This window comes from Adiantum capillus-veneris, chromosome 13, assembly GCF_014529385.1.
Source record: "Adiantum capillus-veneris isolate H3 chromosome 13, ASM1452938v2, whole genome shotgun sequence".
Classification (NCBI taxonomy): domain Eukaryota; kingdom Viridiplantae; phylum Streptophyta; class Polypodiopsida; order Polypodiales; family Pteridaceae; genus Adiantum; species Adiantum capillus-veneris.
Genome location: NC_140943.1, coordinates 150,442,883 through 150,460,530, shown reverse-complemented (window position 1 = coordinate 150,460,530; position 17,648 = coordinate 150,442,883). Strand labels below are relative to the sequence as shown.

Below are 17,648 nucleotides of genomic sequence, written 5' to 3'. Positions count from 1 at the left end.
ACCTTGGTTAACTTGCAGATCCTGAACGAGGGGCCTAAACCTTAAGAATAAGCAGACGAAGAAGAAGAAGTTCCTACCAACTTTTGGGACCCCGTCAGATGGGGCCCAATTGACACAAGAGAATAAAGTAAAGCAGGACCCACACAGACACAAAGACTTGCACAGAAACTGATGATGTGGCAACTTTACGGACAACCCCGCTTTTGCGCTGACTGTTGAGGTGGTAGCCTGTACGGATTTCCACGTTTCACGTTGACAGCCTGTACGGATTTCCGTGATTTGCATTGGCTGATTTTCAGTGCCAGCTTTTGAGTTTGAAGCTTTTTCACTGTAACTGCTTTTAATGGCCAAGGGCCTTTAAATATGAGGCTAGGGCTCATTCTCTGGCACTCTTTTGGGAGAAGGTGCAGAGCGTGGAGTACCGGCTTGTACTATGTTGATGCAATATGAAGAAGTACCGAAAGGGCGCCAAGGTTTGGGACCAATACTCTCTGGGGTGGAATTCCGCCACTCCGTGTTGCGTGTTGTCTCTCTCTTTCAGTTCAGTTGTTTGAAGTGCTAAAAGTCTGTTGAGTCTGTTCTTTCTATTGGCACGTGGTGCCCGTCTTGTGACAGAGTCCTAACTCCCTTCGTCTCTAGTGGTTGACACATAAGCAGCTTGTGACATACCCCCCTCTTGAAAGAAGAGTAATCGTCTGATTAGACTTGCAAAAACTAAATCAAGTTAGCTCAAAAATCCGAGGTTCTATCAATTTTCTCAGTCTGTATCAGAGCTCTTCATATCCTGGCATAGCGACGTTAGCCATCACACCCGATCGCGCTTGTCAATGCACTAATATTACATACAGAAGCAATCTCACCCAATATGGAGCAAATTTGGTTGGCACATCGTGCACACCTGACTGTGCTTGTCAATGCACTAATATTACATACAAAAGCAATCTCACCCAATATGGAGCAAATTTGGTTGGCGCATCACGATGTGCCTACCATACAGAGACAATTTCACCCAATATGGAGCAAATATGGTTGGCACATCACGATGCAAGTACGGGACATAAAGACAAACTTGCCAATGAATACTCCTGTTGAGAACCAAGGTTCCAGGCCATGAGAAATCTAAAGGCCACACTCCCCCTTGAATACTTCCCCTAAGAACCGAGGTTTTCGGGCCATGAGATTCAGAGGCCTAACACAACCAAACGCTCCCCAGACCGTAGCCCGCGTCGCTTAGAGGTTCCATAGGTTCCATATACAACTAAACACTCCCCAGATCACAGCTTGCGTCGTTTAAAGGTTTCCTAATTACACATCCACATGAATACTTCTCTCAAGATCAAGACCCGAGCCATGAGCTTTTCAGATCACAAATTCTGTTAAATCTCCCAAACCAATGTTCGAGCTATGAGTTATTCACTAGACAAATCGAAACCAACATCAAAACGAGAATCAAGTAGGACTCAATCGACACCAAGACAAGTTCAAAACAGGTAAATTCCATTTCAAACAATATTTTCAAACAAGTTCAAAGTATCTCAATACAAAGCAAAACTAAAATCATTCTGAGTTTGTCTTAGTTAATTCAACTTTAAGGACGATTGGCTTGTGCTTTTGCACCACAATGATGGTGCGGTTCCGGATCGGGATGGTAGCATCGCTCTGGTCATGCCAAGGCATGCCCAAAAGAGCGTCACAATGCCCTAGCTTCATGATGTGAGTTTGCCTTGCCATGGTACACGCTGATGGTGACTGGAAGGGCACCAATGGGTGGTACGACTTTTTGAGTTTACATGGTGGCGAGCTCTGCGTCAAGTTCTCCAGCAAACTGATCATACTCAAAGTCCATTTGCTTCAAGAATTCTAGATGGATGAAATTCTTGGTGGCTCTTGGGTCGAAGAAAATAAGTGCCTTGAAGCTTCCCATATGCTTTGCATAATTCTTTGGAACCATCAAGGGAGATGCCATAAATGTGCAGAACATGTCCTACTACAGTTTTAGCTTTCTTAGGAGGAGGTTGCTCTTGAGGCTTCTCCCCTTTTGTAGGACATTCATAGGAGTTTTGTTTCGTCTGGAAACATTCAAAGCATGTAGCTCCTGGTAGTAGTGTTTCTTGTTGGCAAGGTGTCAAGCGAGGTCTTGCGAATCGGGTCGAATTGTCACGAGAATCCCGAGAATTTACTTGTTGTTGTCAAGGATTCCAAGTGTTTTCCAGTTGTCCAATTGTCCTTTCATAAGCTTGTAATCGATCGTGGCATGGTCCATAAGCTCTTGCATAGTAGCAACTTGTATAGACAAATAGAATACTTGTAGAGGTGATGGTAGTTCAATGGTATAGCGTTCGCATTGGTCCTCCAAGGTGATTATTGTTACAGACTTGGGCACCCCAAGTCGGAAATCTGGCACGACACACGAGAGAATCACTTAAAATACTTCACAACTTTATCACACTTTAATAATTGGAGTCGACACGGCCCGACGTAGTTCCGTTCCCAGAGGTATTGGCCCCAAAATCTGGCACCCCTTTCGATATTTATTTTTATATTAATGCTTGAGCAAAGTACAACACCCGCGGGACCTCTGCTCTTAGACTTTGCGTCTAGATGCTTTGCAGAGTGAGGCCCCTAGGGGCTATTATTCTTACAAGGGATTCCCCAAAAGCAGAGCCCCAAAAGGAGTTAAACTCAAAAGCAACTGGCCCAAAAGCTGACCCAAAAAGCAGCTAGCATAAAAGGCGGAAATCCGTACAGCAGTCACGTCAGCATGCCAACGCTTTTTGCGGACCTCCGTTCGGCAGCCACGTCAGCAGCAGTTAGCGCAATTTGCGGGACCTGTCCATACAGCCTGGTCCCAAGTTCCAGGCAGTACTGCCACATTATCATGTTGTGACATACCCCCCTCTTGAAAGAATTGTAATCGTCCTCGATTACGCCTGCAAAATCAAACATAAGCCATAAACTAGTTTAGTAGACATCGACTCTAAGTTTGACGCAGTAGATGACACAAAGCCAGCACTTGTACAAAGATGACAGTCACATCACATCACATTCAAGTCATATCACAGAGAATCCATTCAAATCTAGGACCATGATTTTTCGCAACGTTTAGCAATCGCATCTAGATCTGCACCGGACCTCACTAACGTCATATTAACTAATCCTATATTGCGATCATGTCCATAGATTTCTCGAGACTGAAATGTTGCAGTTATTTTGTTAATCATTCCATCTGCACTCAAACACAATCATGTACGAGTAATCATTTTCCGGAATTCCAATCCATCAATCATACACTAATCATTTAGTTCTAGGTGTGTGGCTTCTCATACCTCGAGAACTCTTGATGCGCTCACGGCAGTTCCATTCAATCTTTGATCATGATTTAAAATTCATGATTCTTATCGTTATCAGGTTCATTCTAGAGCTATCATTGCTCCAAATTCATCATCATCTCATTCTCGATCCTGTTATCTGTTCACAAATAGTAGGATCTTCCATAGAACATTAGTTTCATACGTAAATCAAAGTCATCCTCGAAAAGTCCTACTTCAAAACTATTCATTCAGAAATTCACAAAGCAAAATAATGCCAGTTGATCCGTAATCTTCTATCTAATATCTGTTCTGGAATGAGTATCTCCTCGCCTAGTTCTATTTTCAATCTGTCAGTCATTCTCACTCTTGTGCCTTTTTGGGGCACGGTGCAGACATGTGTCCGTGTTCCCCACATTCAAAACACTTACCCGCTTTGAAATATTCGTCTTTCCGTTCTTCTGTCAATCAAGGCCATGTATCTTTCTATCGTCTGCTTCTGTTATGACTTGTTGAAGGTTCGTCTGATGGATAAGTCAAATTACCCGAATGCATAGCAAAGCTTTGCTTAGCATGTCCAATCAACTGCTATATGGATTGAGATTTCTGTAACAAGCAGTAGTCTCGTATCTCTTTGGGCAGTCCACAACAGAATAGCTTGATTTGCTACTTGAAATTGATCTTCTTAAAGGATGAAGCAGGTAGATAAACGTCCCAAAATCTCTCACAGTAAGTATCCAAAGTTTCTGCTTTGACCATCTGAAGATGATTCCAGTCAGTTTTCACGTCTCGTTAATATTCTTGAGTGAGCCACGAAGAAATAAAGAGTCTCTTGAACTTCAGCTACTTTGTGGGTGCTTCTTTTCTTCACAGAAGAGTGAACCACCATGTCCATCCATTGCCTTTCGATGCGGCTCTTCTAATCTTGGAGTGCTTTGTATTGCGGCCTCCAAAAAATGCTATGTCAAACTGTTGAATAAAGGCTAAAGCCTTAGGAGCACCTCGAAACTGCGAAAAGGTTTCAAACTTTACTGCTTGCCCACCCTCTTTGAATTCCTTGGTCTTTTTGCCCTTGTCTTCGAGAAGATCATATTGGGTGGCTTTGTAGAAGTGCTTCCTTTTTGAGTAAAACGTATGTTCATTGGAGTTCGAACGCTCAGAAGAGGATGAATCCTCCTCAGAACTGTTAGAAAAGTGTCGATCCGCTTTTCTTGGCCGCCTTCTTGTTCTTTCCCAATCTCTGGTTTTTTCGTCGTTTCTTGCCCTTTTTATCCTTATCACTCGAGTCAAAAGAGGATGAGCTGTTCGAGCTATCAGAAGAAGATGAGGACGAATTGGACTATTCTTCAAAGCGTACATACTTCTTCTGTTTTCTTGCATTTGCAAAAGAGGATTTTCGGCCCAAATAACCAGGGTAGTCAGTTCCCTTGTTGCGTTTCTTTAGTTGCTTCTTCTTTGCCCCCCAAAGCTGGTTGATTCGTCTTTCGACAACGTCCTCAAGTTCATCTTCAGTAAACATCTGTGGGACAGGAGGTTTCTTGAGGGTTGACTTTTTTGGGGAACTCAATGACTTTCTCCCAATGGGAATGCACCTCATCGATCGAGTGCCGGGTAAAAAATGTAGCATATTGGGGATCCTTTGCAAATTGAAGCATCTGCTTTGCACAATCGTCAACCTGTTGTTGACGTTACATCTCCATCAATTTATATTCCGTAGGCCGTGGAGGCACGTACTCTTGATCTGCTGATCCATTCGGATTTTCCATACTTCCACTCGATCCGGAGTTGTCGGGTGGGTTCGTCTGATTCTTGTGGGATTCGTCTTTTAAATCCATGTGTGTTGCGATAAGAGGATCGAATTTCCCGATAGAAGAGAAATCGGCTGTGCTCTGATACCACTGTTACAGACTTGGGTACCACAAGTCAGAAATCTGCCACGTTAAAATACTTCACAACTTTATCACACTTCAATAGTTGGAGTCGACACGGCTCGGCGTAGTTCCGTGCCCAAAGGTATTGGCCCCAAAATCTGGCGTCCCTTTCGGTATTTATTTTTATATTAATGCTTGAGAAAAGTACAATACTCGAGAGACCTTTGCTCTTAGACTCTGTGTCCGGATGCTCTGCAGAGTGAGGCCCCTAGGGCTCTATTTATTCTTACAACGGATGCCCCAAAAGTAGAGCCCCAAAAGCAATTAAACTCAAAAGCATCTGGCGCAAAAGATGTCCCAAATAGGAGCCAGTGCAAAAGGTGGAAATCTGTACAGCAGCCACGTCAACATGTCAGCGCTTTTTGCGGACCTCCGTACGGCAGCCAAATCAGCAACAATCAGTGCAATTTGTAAGACATGTCCATACAGCGTGTTGCCACTTCAGTCGTCCTCTGTCCAGGCAGTATTGCCACGTTATCATTTCGTGACAATTACCTTGAAGAAAGACACCGGAAGGTAAACGTCGACGAAACTTTGGTTGTAGTCTTCCATGGTTTCAGGTTACCTCAATGTGGCAAAAGCTGTACTTCAAAGAGGGATGTCATGTGGCTCTGGGCGAAAATATTCTTGAAAGCTTGCCAAGTCCTTGGAGCCTTGCGGTGTCACGAGGAGGTGGCAATTGCTAACTCGAGTTGTTAGTTTCTTTCCGATAATTTTTGTTTAATTTTTGGGACCCTCTTTTTGAAGTTGCAAATGGTCGGACATTGCGTGGCCTGTGTGAAACGGCCAACGACTGAGAATCTCACTCGCAGTTAGGAAGGGCAGGTTGCCACGAGTTGGTCGGGCCAATCAACACTGTAATCTGAGCAGTAAAAGGGTGTCTAGGCTCAATTCATGGTCATTTAGGCCCCTCGCCACACTTATAAGTTGGTAGGTACTAGGGAATTAACTCAAAAGAGGCATAAGTTGGTAGGTACTAGGGAATTAACTCAAAAGAGGCATAAGGGACACATGGCGGCTTCAGATCATTCTGCCATATTTGCATGAAGAGGGGGGCGCCCAAATTGAGAGAGGAGGCTGTATTTCTTATAAAGTGCTACAATGTGTGTGAGTAGTGGGTGTAGGTGCTCACAGCTTTAATGGAAATCTTGCCTTCTCCCTTGCTCTACGTAGCGCGACGATTTGCTCTCATGCATCTCTCTCTCCCCTTTGCACATATGGTAATGCCCCTCTAGTTGGGATTCTCAGATGACCATGTACAATTATGGGGGTTTTATGCACGTTTGCCAAGGCAAGAGCCTTCTGTACAGGAACCGGATTAGCTAATTGCTAATCCCCTTAAAGTACGCACAGGTCCATCGCGAAGGAATGCGAGAACGGAGAGTTTTCTTGTGTGAAAACTCGTCCGATTTGAAAGGGAACTTTCACCTGTTCCATTGCGTGTAGGAGCATCTAAGACAGGCGTAGGCGTGCTCGCTCCGCTCAAAATGGTCCCAAACAGAGAATTACAGCTGTGTTTTTTTGTAGGTTTAGGGTTTCGTACCTAAACTGTAGAGAATTACAGCTGTGTTTTTTTGTAGGTTTAGGGTTTCGCACCTAAACTGTAGGGAATTGCCAAGGGAGCCTCGGAAAGGCCTTGGGATGCGTGTACAGGGCAGTATGCACCTAACAATGGCAAAACAGAAAATTAAAGCATGCTGAAATTGATCTGCAGCTCACTAGAAAGCTTCCATACCGCAAGGGAAAGTGTCCTCGACGTGTACTTTTGACCTATAGGGATATTTGCGCGTTATGTTGGCGAAATTGGGTCAAAAACCTGCAATTACAGCCACAGACAGGTTTGGACAGCTTGGTGAGGGTTAGGTGGAAGCGTTCGGATCGTTTATTTGCCAGGGGAGCCTCGGGAAAGCATTGGGTGCTTGTACAGGACAATTTAGAGAGATTTCCCGCGAGGAATCTCGTCTAATTCAAGGGGCAAGTGACCCTACATGTGTGAGAGCTCGAGGGCTATCCACATAAGTGATCTGCACGCGTATTGGAGCGCAAAACAGAGAATTCAGCGAGCTGTAATTTTTCGGAAGGTTTTGCAAAGTGCTCTAAAGTGCATGGAAAGTCAATGCTTACTCGGGATTTTGTCCGTGGAGACTTCTATTGTGGTTATGTTGCTGAAATCGGGTTAGAGTAAAGGAATTTCAGCCCGATAAAAGTGGGACAGCTTGTAGAAGTTTATAGGTTTTTCTCAAGTATAATAAGAATAAAGAAATACCGAAAGGGGTGCCAGTCTTTGGGGCCAACAGGGTGTCGTTGTCTGCTTGGTAGCGCTCTAGCTGCCAGGTCGTGGTTTGTCTTGAAGTGTTGAATTCCAGTCACAAGCTTTTTCGTGAAGTTTCTTTGTGTCCTGAAGTCTAAAGTAAAGTTTCGGGTGAAAGCCTACGACTACCGCCCTACGGGCCGGTTTCATGGTTCTGTTGTCGGGATAGAATCACTTTTTCCTCAAGAAGTGAGCCTCGGTTGGAACTTGGTTTGGTGAAGACACTGAGTACAGGAACTTAGAATTACACTATGGTTGACTAGACAGATGACACCAGGGAAGAGGGTTCCTCTTCATAGGATAGACAGGAAATTCCCCATGTTCGCCCTGCCAAAATGTGGTCAAATTAGGGCTGATTTTTTAAAGGGTTTGCAAGTATGAACCAAGATGAGATAGGGAGAGGTCTCACTGTGGTAGACTGACCATTAGATCTCCTGCGGGAGTGATGTGGGTCTGCCAGGTGGCACGTTGCTCACTGATTCTCTCAGGCGATTGCTTGGATTCTTTGACGCATTGGTAAATCATCTTGAAATTTGAGCTTACGTCAAGCGTTCGGATCGTTTATATGCCAGGGAAAGCATTGGGTGCTTGTACAGGACAATTTAGAGAGATTTCCCGCTAGGAATCTCGTCTAATTCAAGGGACAAGTGACCCTATAGGTGTGAGAGCTCAAGGGCTATCCACATAAGTGATCTGCACGCGTAGCGGAGCGCAAAACAGAGAATTCAACGAGCTGTAATTTCTCGCTAGGTTTTGCAAAGTGCTCGAAAGTGCGTGGAAAGTCAATGTTTTGCTTGGGATTTTGCCCGTGGAGACTTCTACTGTGGTTATGTTGTCGAAATCGGGTTAGAGTAAAGGAATTTCAGCCCCATAAAAGTGGGATAGCTTGTAGAAATTTACAGGTTTTTCTCAAGTATAATAAGAATAAAGAAATACCGAAAGTGGCGCCAGTCTTTGGGGCCAACAGGGGGTCGTTGTCTGCTTGGTAGCGCTCTAGCTGCCAGGTCGTGGTTTGTCTTGAAGTGTTGAATTCTAGTCACAGTATTTTTCGTGAAGTTCCTTTGTGTCGTAAAGTTAAAGTAAAGTAAAGTTATCGAGTGAAAGCCTACGTCTACCGCCCTGCGGGCCTGTTTCATGCGGCTTGGTACCAAATGCCAACATGCCCACTCTGAGTCTTGGGAAGATAAAAAAGAAAGTCCATTGCTATACACTCTCAAGAAAGACACTGGAAGGTAAACGTCGAGGAAACTTTGGTTGCAATATTCCATGGTTTCAGGTTACCTCAATCTGCCAAAAGCTGTACCACGTGGCTAGTGTACGGATTTCTGAAAAACGTGGAGCTAAAAAGCAGCCCTATGGGCGACGCAATTTGGCCAAGAGAGAGAGAAGAATTAATTGCTTTATTTTACTCTCTTGAGAGAGAGAGAGAGAGAGAGAGAGAGAGAGAGAGAGAGAGAGAGAGAGAGAGAATCTTCACTGCTTTTGTTTTGAAAGCTTTTGGGGCTCTGCTTTTGGGCATCCCTTGTAACCTTTAAGTAAACGGTCTAGGGCTCACTCTGCAGAGCATCTGGACGCAGAGTCTGAGAGTGAAACCCTAACCGCTCTTTGTACTTTAACATTGATTTAATACATAAAGAAACACCGAAAGGGGCGCCAGTCTTTGGGGCCAATATCTCTAGGCACGGAACTCTGCCGGGCCAGTGCAAATCTATTGTGATCCGTGAATTGTCTTGAAGTGGTTATTTGGTGCTGTCGTGATTGATTCTTGACTTGGAGTGTCCAAGTCTGTTACAGTGGTATCAGAGCACGGCCGATTTCTCTTCTATGGGAAATCCAATCCCCAATTCTTTTTTCCGCGGCACCTATGGCTTCACGCAAGGATCAGTCGACTCCCTCTGCATGTGGAGATGCGGACAGGGATCACAACGAAGATTCCGGCAGAGAGTATGGCCCACCTCGGCCTACTTAGGCGGAGCGACGAGAGATGGAGCGTCGTCAATTGATCGGCAATGCAACAAAGATGATGCTCAATTTTGCGAAGGACCCAAAATTTGCAAAGTAGATGAGCGAGACTTCTTTTCAGGAAGTGCACGAGCAGTGGCAAAAAACCACTACACCACCCCTAAAACCGGCTCTCAAGAAACTTTTTGCTCACAAGAAATATTCAGAGAAGGAATGAGAAGAGGTGGTTGATGCACGTATTGCTCGGCTTTTTGAAGCGCAAAGGAAAGCCAAAAAGCATGGCAAAAAGCAGAAGAAGAGCACTGACTTCCTGGGTTATTTGGGTCGTCAGTCGACATTTGACAAAGCAAAGAAATAGAAGAAGCGTGTTCACTTTGAAGGAGTACCTAGTTCTTCTTCTTCTTCTTCTTCTAACAGTTCTTCTAGCTCTTCAGATTCAAGCGAAGAAGACAGAAAAGGTAAAAAGCGAAGCAAGAAACAACGCTTCGGAAAGGGCAAGAAAAAGGCAAAGAAGGCTAAATCTTGCTTAGAGACTGACAGTTCTACTGAGGACTCGTCTATAGACAGCTCAGATTCCGATGACGGAAACTTTTATGCGAACAAGAAGAATTTTTATAAAGCCAATCAGTATGACTTTCTGGAAGATAAAAGCAAGAAAGTCCGAGAGTTTAAGGAAGGTGGACACTTGATCAAATTTGATACTTTTTCAGGATACTCAGATGCTTCGAAGGCTTTGTCTTTTATACAACAGTTTGACATTGCTTTCGCGGGAGGACGCTACTCAGAGCACTCCAAGATTCAGAGAGCTGCCTCTTACTTTAAGGGGAATGCTCGCACATGGTGGTCCACGCTTCTTTTAAACAAGACTGGGCCAGTTAAATGGCTGAAATTTAAGAAGCTTTTTATTTCTTCTTGGTTGACGCAAGAGTATGAACGAGATATACGAGCTGCTTGGAACCATCTTTGAATGACCAAGAAAGATACAATCAATGCTTACTGTGAAAGATTCTGGAGCTTCTACCCGCCTCTTCATTCAAGAAGATCTCGTTCAAAGAACAGATTGAGCGGTTCACCTTGGGTCTACCTACAGAAATCCGAGATCACTGCTTGGAGCAGAAGTCAGCTTCTATTCAGGAGTTGATGAGTCATGCGAAGCGGGGCTTTGCCATTCACTCTGGCAGTCTGACCTACCCTACAGATGAGGCCATGACACAACGAGCCGAACAGACTTCTGGGAATGAAATTAGAAAGAAAAAGAACAACCCAAAGAAAAAGGATGCACGACCCAAGCTTACTCCTCAGGAGCGAGCTCGATTCATCAAGGAGGGGAAGTGCTTTGAATGCGGGGAACATGGACATATCTCCGTGAAGTGCCCTAAAAAGGCACAGAAAGAACAGAATGATAAGGACGACGACAGGCCTGAGAGTTCGAGAGCAGTTGAGGAACGTGGACGAAAAGGCAAGATGAAAACAGGACAAGTTCCAGATTGTGTGGGTACCGATCCTGACACCATGGACGAGAGTACAAAACTTTGACGAGCTTGGGGCAAAGTGAAAGATCAAGAGGCCCTGATCTTCTTTGATGGAGGAGCCAAGGCCAACTTCATTTCACCGGAATTGGCGGCGCAGCTCGAGATCACTCCCGATCGGATGGGACCACTTGCGAAGGCAGTTCTAGCGGCATTTGGCAGGGACGTAGCCATTACACCTGTCATTGGCAAACTTCGGTTGCATTGTCAGGGGTATTTGGGGCATGAGGACTTCTTCATAATGCCTTTGGAGGATTGTGATGTTCTCTTAGGGATTCCTTGGTACCACAAGAACAACGCCGTGGTTGATTATCGGGTGAGAAAAGCGACTTTGACTACAGAGAAGGGCAGAACCATTGTACTTGATATTAAACTGAAGGGCGAGTCTGTCCCTATTGTATCGGCTTCGGCCATTTCAAAATTAATGAAATCCAGTCTCTTTGTTTACTTGTTCTTAATGAAAGAATTGAGCGATAAGGATAGAACAAATATGTCTAAACTTGATAAAGAACGCCAAGATTTTCTCCACTCACGCTGATTGCTTCTCAGAGGGCCTACCAGGAGAGTTACCACCTGCTCGCCCTGAAGATCATACCATTGATCTGATACCTGGAAGCACACCACCGAACCGGCCACCTTATCGTATGACCGAGCACAGAATGAAGAGATTATGAACCAAGTGAAAGACCTCTTGGAAAAGGGTCTTGTCCAGTCTAGTACTCCACCGTATTGCTCTCCAGTGTTGTTGGTTTTGAAGAAAGACGGATCTTGGAGAATGTGCATCGATTATAGAGCTCTCAACAAAATCATCATCAAGAACAGATTTTCGATTCCTAGGATTGATGATATACTCGACAGGTTACAGGACAGGGATCCTCGTGCTTTAGCATGATTGACCTTAAGAGTGGATATCATCAGATCCGAATCGTGCCGGGAGACATCTACAAGACAACCTTTCGGACTACTTTTGGGTTATTTGAGTTTTTGGCGATGCCTTTTGGCTTAACCAATGCTCCTGCGACATTTAACCGGATGATGGACAGGATTTTTGGAGAGTACAGGCTATTTGTTGGCACTTTCTTTGACGACATCATTGTTTTCTCCAAGAATGAGGCAGAACACAGAGATCATCTGCTTCAGGTCTTTCTGGCATTACGAGATCACAAGTTAGTGATTAATGCAAAGAAAAGTGAATTTTTCCTACCAGAGATACACTTTTGGGACACATTGTCTCAGCAGCAGGAGTGCAAATGGATCCGGCCAAGATAGAGACTATACGTGATTGGCCCGATTTGAAGTTTGTAGAGGTTGCTTCCCCTTTGCATATCTTGACACAGAAAGGAGTCCCTTTCTCGTGGGGACCCACAGAGGTGACTGCCTTTCAGACATTGAAAGAGAAATTGACTACAGGACCAATTTTGACTTTGCCGGACTTGCAGAAGTCATTTGAAATATATTGTGATGCTTGTGGTTGTAGTCTGGGTGCGGTCTTAATGCAAGAAGGCCAGGTCATTGCTTACGAGAGCCGATTATTCTCTAGGCCGGAGATGACAGCACATATACATAAGAAAGAGCTTTTGGCGGTTATCCATGCTCTTACTCAGTGGCGGCATTACCTACTCGGAGCAGATTTTACTTTCTTTACAGACCATCAGAGTTTGCGCTACCCTTTGTCACAGAAGCAGCTTTCGGAAAAGCAGATGTGGTGGGCGAACATCTTGTCACAGTTTCACTTCCAGATTATCCACGTGCAGGGACAAAAGAATGTGGTGGCAGATGCTTCGTCTTGGAAGCCGTTGGTTTTGACTATTTCCGCGATACATCGTAGGAGCTTCGAGGATATGGTCGATTAGTATGCCATAGATACAGATTTTGTAGATATTTTCACACGGATACGGGATGGGGAGACAGTAGCAGGATACTCCATTTGGGAAGCGTACTTGATGAGAAAAACCATGTTGTGCGTTACACAGCCGTTGAGGGAAAAGGTTATGATTGAATGCCACTGTCCACCTTTTATGGGTCACCGTGGCATTGCTACCACCATGAAGGGGGTAGAGACTCAAAAAGGATGTGGAAGAGTTTGTGCGCAATTGCTTAGTATGCCAGAAGGTCAAGTTTGACAGGCATAAGGCACAGGGATTGTTACAGCCTTTACCCATACCCACCCGCCCCTGGCAAAGTATTGCAATGGATTTCATTTTTGATCTCCGGAGAACACAGAGTGGTCACGATGATATCTGGACTGTTATTGACAGATTTAGCAAACATGCTCATTTCATTCCAGTGAAGAAAACAGTCAAGCCGGATCATTTAGCGAGACTGTTTGTGGCCTAGATCTTCAGATTACATGGCATGCCTAAGACGATTGTCTCCAACAAAGACCCCATATTTACGAGTTTGTTTTGGAAGGCAATTTGGGAGAACATTGGCACGCGGTTGCAGTTCTCGTCATCGTTCCACCCGCAGACTGATAGGCAATCTGAGATTGCAAATTCAGTGGTTCTCGATTTATTGAAGTCTTATATCTCTGATCAGAAGACTCAGTGGGAAAAGTACCTACCTTTGGTGGAATTTGCCTACAATAACACGATACACTATTTGACGGAGAAGGCGCCATTTGAGATTGTTGAAGGTGCTGCGAAGGTTCCACCCTTCCTAAGCACGAAAGATAAGATCTTTGAAGCGGATGATATACGCGAGATTTGGATACGGCTTTTGCCAAGGTTTGCGAGACTTTGCAGAAGTCTCAAGAACGACAGAAAAAGGCAGCGGATCGCCATTGTCGCGACTTGAAATTGAAGGAAGATGATTGGGTGCTCTTACGTTTTGAGAAGGCACGCCTAAGAAAGAAAAAGGGAAAGGAGAGGCTTTTTCCAAAGCTTAGTGTGCGATACTACAGACCTTTCCAGATCACTGAAAAGATAAATGATGTCTCCTTCTGATTGAAACCGCCAGATACTTGGAGGATTCACAATGCATTCCATGTGAGTCTCTTGAAACATTTTAAGGGTGATGTGCCTGATGAGCAACCCGAAGTGGAAGAAAACGAGGAGATCCTTGTTCTTGAACAGATTTTGGCACATAAGGATACGAAAAGTAAAGGTAAAGTTCGAAGGCGGTTCTTGGTTAAGTTTAAGAACTATCCTGCATTGGATGCGAAGTGAATGGAGGAGGAGGACGTGGCAGATACTCTTCAAATTTTGAAACTTTACCTCAATGCTTTTAGTTTAGCATAGTCAATATTCCAAACGGAACCCAAAATTCAGCTTGGCCGGAGATCTGGTGCAGTAGGATGCACAAGAGGGGAGTCACTCCGCTCCTTTGTCAACAGATGCTTTGATTTAGATACTAGAGTCACTGATGTCTCTTTGAGCTTCAGGGATACTGAAAGCTGACAGTATTTTGCTGTATGACTTTTATGAAATGGAATTCCTGATTATGATATTGATTTGTTCTTGACTTGTTTTAAGTGCAGGATATGATAGACGAAATGACTACAGCATTTTGGTCTGATTGATCTCGAATAGACATGTTTGCAATAGGGGTTAGTCAATCGGACATCGATGAAGTCCCGATTGGACCTAGATGCGATTGCTAGCTACATTGCCGATAAATCATGGTCTAAGTTCCGAATGAATGTTGAATGTCATGTGATGTCGTGTGATGTGATTGTCGATTTGGTACATGTGCTAGATGTGTGTTCCTAGTACGTAGGTACTAACAGTCAGTGTTTGCTAAGACGGTTTATTGCTTCTGTCGGTTTTGCAGGCGTAATCGCGGTCGATCACAATGCTTTCAAGAGAGGGGTATGTCACAAAGTGATGACGTGGCTACCGACAGCAGAAACCCTAATTTCTTCTAGAAACCCTAAAATTCTTGCAAACCCTAATTTTTTGTCAAAAACCCTAATGTGCAGAAACCCTAATTTTTGGAAACCTAACCCTAATTTTTTGGCTGAAACTCTAAAGCAGCTGAAACTGCCACGTGGCCAGCGTACGGATTTTCGGAAAACGCGGAGTTGAAAAGCAGCCCTATGGGCGACGCAATTTGGCCAAGAGAGAGAGAAGAATTAATTGCTTTATTTTACTCTCTTGAGAGAGCGAGAGAGAATCTTCACTGCTTATGTTTTGAAAGCTTTTGGGGCTCTGCCTTTGGGCATTCCTTGTAACCTTTAAGTAAACGGTTTAGGGCTCACTCTGCAAAGCATCTGGACGCAGAGTCTGAGAGTGAAACCCTAACCGCTCTTTGTACTTTGACATTGATTTAATACATAAAGAAATACCGAAAGGGGCGCCAGTCTTTGGGGCCAATATCTCTAGGCAGGGAACTCCGCCGGGCCAGTGCAAATCTATTGTGATTTGTGAATTGTTTAAAAGTGGTTATTTGGTGTTGTCGCGATTGATTTTTGACTTGGAGTGTCCAAGTCTATTACAGATGTCATGTGGCTCCGGGCGAAAATATTCTTGAAAGCTTGCCAAGTCCTTGGAGCCTGCAGCTTGATACCAAATGCCAAGATGCCCAGTCTATGTCTTGGGAAGATAAAAAAGGAAGTCCATTGCTATACTCTCCCATGGTCTAGAATCGGTAAAGGATTGAGGAGACCAACTTGTAGATCCCGACAGAGGGGCCTAAAGCTTATCAGAAGAAGAAGAAGAAGAAGAAGAGACCAACTTACGGAAGACTACCTAGGGGCCTAAAAACCCAAAGAGGGTTAGGATTACCCCACCAACTTGCAGGACATGGGCCGAGGGGCCTAAATCCTACACCGTAAATAAAGTAGATCACACACACATAATTAATTTGCGTGAGATGATGATGTGAGTGGACTCTAGATAGGTTCTGATTTTTCCTAGCTCACTGTACGGATTTTCGTGATTTACACTTCAGCTCAGAAGGGGCCAGATTTTAGTCCTGTTGCTTTTGGTTGAAGTGCGTTTCACAAGAGATGCTTTTGGTAGGCCAAGGGCCTTCAAATAAGTGTGTGGGCTCTCTTTGTGGCATTCTATCGTGTGGAGAAGTAGAGCAGAGTTCTCGGAGCTTGTACCTTGTTGAGCAATATAAAGAAATTCCGAAAGGGGCGTTAGGGTTTGGGGCAAGTGTCGTTTGGGAGTAGAATTTCTCCACTCCGTATCTCGTGTGGGTTCTCTCTCTCTCTCTCTCTCTCTCTCTCTCTCTCTCTCTCTCTCTCTCTCTCTCTCTTTCAGCCAGTTCTTTGAAGTCCTAGAAGTTTTCTCTAGTTTGTTCTTTCCAGTTGGCGTGGGGTGCCATCCCGCTACAGTGGTATCAAAGCCTCAAGCATGTGCTTTCCAGAAAGCATATCGGTCCCTCCAAGAATAGACTGAGCAATATAACGCTTGTGGTTTCTACAGAGAGTCTGTAGTTCCTTTTGACGAATTCAGAGGCACACTCTCGAGGTATCCTCAATAGAATCTCTAGATTTAGCAGAGCTTTCGGTAGTTTCTGAACTACATGTTACCTCCTCTATTGCCTTAAGAGGTTGTTCCTCCTCCTCCGGCAGGTGAAAGCACAAGGGCTTCTAACCGACAACCTACTCAATCCTGTATTCCAATTGGGGGAGTTGAGAAATATGGTGCAACCATCTGATGTTTACACCGTGCAACCGCCTCTACCACCGCCGATGCCACGACCTTCCCCACCGTCACGTGGATACAATGGTTGGAGTCCGTAGCATATCCCTACTATCCCCATCTTGGATTTGCACCAAATCAGCCAAAGGACTTCAAGGATGGTGGATCTATTGTAAAATTTGTCACCTTTCCAGGTGTGAAAGATAGAAAGAAAGCTTTACAGTTCCTTCATCAGGTTGACAACATTGATGCCGTGTGGAACTACACAGAAGAATTAAAGATCTCTTAAGCAGCTGGTTTTTTCAAAGATACTGCTATGCAATGGTGGAGTTCCATAGCACTATTGTGGATAGGTTTAGCAGGCAGATTCATATTGTACTAGTGAAGAAAAAAGTAAAGGCCGATCGTTGGCAAAGGTGTTTGTCTCACACATCTTTCAGTTGCATGGGATGCCTAAATCTATTGTGTTAGATAGATAGACTCCTGATTTATAGTTTGTTTTGAAGAGCAATGTGTGAGAATGTTGTGCAAATTCTCATATTTGCTTCATCCACAGACCTAGGGATAGTCCGAGATACCTAACTCAATGGTTTTAGACTTGTCAAAGTGCTATATGTTTGAAAATAAGTCTCAATGGGATAAGTATTTACCATTGGGGAGTTTGCTTATAGCAACACTATTCGTACTTCGATGGGGAAGGCACCATTCGACTCTTGAGATTGTTGAGTGTGGCAAAAGGTTCCGCCTATGTTATGCACCAAGGTCAAGATTTGCCGGGCATATCATTTTATGCAGGATTTGGAGAGTCGAGACTCCTTATGCTAAGGTTAAGGAGCCTTTACAAAGGTCTCAAGAATGGCAGACAAGCATCGCCACGACTTGCAATTAAAGGATGGTGATTGGGTGCTAAGTTTGAGAAGCACTAGGTGTGAGTAGCAAGCTTGGGGCTGAGCTAGATTGGCTCTATTGCTGGGAGGTGAGTCAGATGTCTAACTCTGGTGTTGTGTATGTGCGAG

General features: G+C 44.4%; 1 protein-coding gene across 1 annotated transcript in view; it reads left to right on the top strand.

The window, feature by feature from the left end:
- The window catches only part of LOC147445077 (methionine aminopeptidase 2B-like), a 104,749-nt gene that overhangs the window by 24,379 nt on the left and 62,722 nt on the right, over positions 1–17,648 (top strand). The gene's annotated exons all lie outside the window — the stretch shown is intronic.